Here is a 4,989-nt window from a genome sequence, read left to right on the forward strand (position 1 = left end):
TAAACAATGAGTTCAGTATTTAGTCATTGATCCGTTTAAGGCTGTAAAACTTGTTTAAAGATATAGAATGACATTGTTTACGCATTTTACATAATACAACTATTTCCCGACTAATCATCAGGTACCCTGTTAATTATTTTGTGAATAGAATAACATTAGGTTTCCAGCAGATTAAGCCAATAACATTTTGCTCCTGTGTATCAGAGTGTGATGGGAAAAGACCACAAGACTAACATCATCCAAAAAGGATTTACTGAAAGCCAGGCAGCATCCTTTGGAGACCCGTAGGGCCCCTTGTAAGGATAATATATATATATATATATATATATATATATATATATTATATATATATATATATATTTATATACTTATATATATATATATATATATATATATATATATATATATATATATATATATATATATATATATATATATATATATATATATATATATATATATGTGTGTGTGTGTGTGTGTGTATATGACGTATATATATATATATATATATATATATATATATATATATATATATATATATATATATGATTATATATGTTTGTATATACATACACACATATATATATGTATATATATATATATATATATATATATATATATATATATATATATATATATATATAAATATATATATTTGAGGGAAACATTACATGATTCAGAAATACTGAGGTGGGAGGAGGAAAGGAGGACTAAGCAAGCTCTTGATAGCGGGATGGAAAAAGGAATTAGAAAGTAAGAGCAATAATATCCAGAAAGCATGAGTGATATATATATATATATATATATATATATGTATATATATATATATATATATATATATATATATGTATATATATATATATATATTTATATATATATATATATACATATATATATATATATATATATATATATATATATATATATATATATATATATATATATATATATATACTGTTAATTTATATATTTATATATATATATATATATATATATATATATATATATATATATATACTGTTAATATATATATATATATATATATATATATATATTTATATATATGTATATATATATTTATTTATATATATATATATATATATGAATTTATATATATATATATATATATATATATATATATATATATATATATATATATATATATATATATATATATATATATATATATATATATATATATATATATATATGTCTGTGTGTGTATCATGTAGGCTTATTTTTTATTGGTAAAAAATTGAATCCTTAAGCAGATTACGTCCAAGGTAATGAAATTGATGTTTCCTATGGGAAAGGTTTTATATAAATATCACTTCATGCAATTCATATTATTCATATGTAATGAAATATACTGAATTCTTGAAACTTTCTATACCAAATTTTAAGTAAATTACGAAGGAAAACATGAATACCTCCTGCTTCCAATTTACTAATATTGCATCTTTCATAATGAATTAGAGGAATGCATCTTCACCCCTTCCTGCCTAATGCATACAGCTTGTATACGTAAATGTTTGCTTTTATCCACTCCCGAATGGCAGTATATTTCTCCCCCTCAAACTCTCCCCATAACGTTGCGCACTCTAATCAGTAAACCGTGTAATTAGCTGCATCATTAGGATCGTAACCGCAACCATATGTTTTTAAATTAAACCTAACTACCTGATTCCCTGACGCGTCAAATGTCACAATGGCATCGAACCCGTAACATTAGATTTGTTAAATTGCGATTTATGATGACTTTTTGGGAATAACGGAATTTTTATCGACCCCCCCTCCCAAAAAAAAGGAAAATATGCTGCTTCGTCAATAGTTCTCGAGATTCACCAAAACAAAGATATTTCTGGAGTCGCTTGTTATTATTATTATTATTATTATTATTATTATTATTATTATTATTATTATTATTATTATTATTATTATTATTAGCTACAACCCTAGTTTAAAAAGCAGGATGCTATAAGCCCAAGTGCTCCAACAGGAAAAAATAGCCCAGTGAGGAAAGGAAATAAAGAAATAAATAAACTGTATGAAGAGAAATGAAAAATAAAATTAAATATTTTAATAACAGTAACAACAGTAAAAAATCTTTCATATATAATCTATAGATAGAGACTTATGTCAGTCTGTTCAACATAAAAATATTCAACTACCCGATTAGGGAGATTATTCCACAACTTGGTCGTAGCTGGAATAAAGCTTCTAGAATACTCTATAGTATTGAACCTCATAATGAAGAAGACCTGACTATTAGAATTAACTGCATACCTAGTATTACGAACGGGTGGTACTCTCCGGGAAGATCTGAATGTAAAGAACGGTCAGAATTATGAAAAATCTTATGCAACATGCATTACGAACAAATTGAATGACGGTACCCAAGATCAATATCTAGATCAGTAATAAGAAATTTAATAGATTGTAAGTTCCTGGCCAACAAATTAAGATGAGAATCAGCAGCTGAAGATCAGACAGGAGGCCAATACCCGAAACCAGGTAAAATGAAAAAATTACAATGTTTCTTCAGAACAGACTGATCACCGAAAATCTTTAAGGACTCTCTCAATTGACCATTTTTTTTTTTTTTGCAATTGAAGAAGAGACAGATCTAATGTACTTGTACCAACCGTGTGTCACACGATCGTACATAAATTATTTTGTATATATTATGCTTGTATCTGCGCTCTTCCCTCGCACTAAAAAGAACCAGAACAAACATGTCTATGTGTCGCCTATGTAACATTGTCATTTCTCGAACATGTATATTCCTGTTGCCTTGAGGTTTTGTATATAAAGGAGAGTGTTCTTTAATAATACAACTCAGTTGATTGCTTCCTGCCTTTGAGTCACAACCCTTCTCTCGGCTCATCACATTGGTGACCCCGGAAGTCGACTCGCTTCCACCGCCCTCCACCCCCACCCCCTCGCCCCTCCATCGTTGGTACTATGACGGACTCTACGGCAGTTAGTGCTACGGCCGCTCCATTCAAACTTTCATCGTTTGCCAGCGGAGAGGCGTTTGCTTGGTTTCAGCGCGCAGAAGTCCAGTTTCGCATCAGGGGCGTGACTCGCTCAACCACCAAAGCAGATTATGTTCTCGCGGCGATACCCGAGGATACCTTCCCAGAAATATCCGACTGGCTTTGTGAACAAGGAGACACCCCAATAGCGTATGACGCCCTCAAAACATACCTTCTGCAGCAGTACTCGCCGTCGCCAGCTGCCCGTATAGCAAAGCTTTTTCAGCTCTCGCAACAACCGTTGGGGGACCAAAGGGCTTCGCTTGCCCTCAGGGAAATGACCAGTATCGCTCGCCTTCAACCTGCTGCAGACGGCTCTCCTCGTGAGGTGAACCTACTTCGTGCCCATTGGATACGCCGTTTACCCGGACCTATACTCGCTGCCATACCCGATGTCGATAGTTTACCCACAAAGGACTTGATGACCAAAGCCGACGCCCTTATGGACAGCTACTTCAAGACCTCCATCAACGCCTCCACCCCTGACGAAGGGGATGCCTATTCAACGTCAACCGAAGCTGACACGAATGCCGTAGGACATACACGCCTACCCCGTAACGTGCTGAAGCAGCGACAAAGCCGCCCACCACCCACCAATCGCTCGCGCCCCAACGAACGACTTCTACAGCCACTTACTACCTCCCATCCGCCGCAGTTTTGCTACTACCACTTCAGATTCGGGGCAACCGCGAAGAAATGTCCCAAGGATTGTCAGTGGCCAAAAAACGTGTAAGTAGGCCATCGCTCGTGGCGGTGGCCTCCCGTGTTTCTAATCTTTTCTTTTTACAGGATGCAGGAACGGGCATGCGATTTTTGGTAGACACAGGTGCTTGTCGTTCTCTTTTGCCAAGGAAACTCTTCAAGGCACGACGTAGTCTGTCTACATCTGCCGACGTCCGCTTGGTAGCTGCCAACGGATCTGCGATACCTACCTACGGTTACGAGAACATCACATTATCGTTCGGAAACGGTAAATTCAATTGGAAGTTTCTCGTTGCTGACGTCACAATGCCAATCCTCGGTGCGGATTTCCTCTCTCATTTCCACCTTCTGGTCGATGTCGCCCACGGACGATTGGTCAACGCAGACTCGTACTTGTTGACACCTCTTAAACCTGCCCCCTCTAACCTCGCTCTCCACATCAGTGCACCCACGGATGCCTACGCCCACCTCCTCACGTCGTACCCGGAAGTTTTCCGTCCAGAACTTCGCCATACGCCCACAGTTCCTGCCAAGCACGGTATTTATCACCACATCAAGACGACAGGACCCCCAGTCTTCGCAAAATTCAGACGTCTGGCACCGGATCGATTGGCAGCCGCCAAACAGACGTTCGCCGAAATGGAGGAAATGGGCCTTTTCCAAAAGGCCTCCAGCCCATGGTCGTCACCCTTACACATCGTTCTGAAGAAAGACGGCTCCCTCCATCCGTGCGGGAATTACAGGCGCCTAAACATGCAAACAGAACCGGATCACTACCCCCTCCCAAACATTGCCGACGTGACCTCCTACCTGCACAAAGCAAAGGTTTTCTCTACGCTCGACCTCCTGAAGGGGTATTATCAGGTGCCTATGAACCCAGAGGACATCCCCAAGACTGCCATCACCACTCTGTTTGGTACATACACCTTCAATTACTCCTGTTTTGGCCTTCGTAATGCTGGGGCCACGTTTCAACGTCTCATGGATGGCATCTTAGGGGACCTCCCTTTCTGTGTATGTTATGTGGACGACATACTTATGTTTTCCTCCTCAAAAGAGGAACACCTCCGTCACCTGCGTATCGTGCTTGACCGCCTGCAACAAAACGGCCTTGTAGTCCGGTACGACAAGTGTACCTTTGGCGCCAACGAAGTGTCGTTCTTAGGGCACCGCATCACTCCTGAAGGAGTCCATCCCCTCACTGAGAAGGTAGCAGCCGTTCAGGACTTCCCCATGCCCTCAACCGTCA

This window comes from Palaemon carinicauda, chromosome 15 (assembly GCF_036898095.1).
Source record: "Palaemon carinicauda isolate YSFRI2023 chromosome 15, ASM3689809v2, whole genome shotgun sequence".
Taxonomy (NCBI): Eukaryota; Metazoa; Arthropoda; class Malacostraca; order Decapoda; family Palaemonidae; genus Palaemon; species Palaemon carinicauda.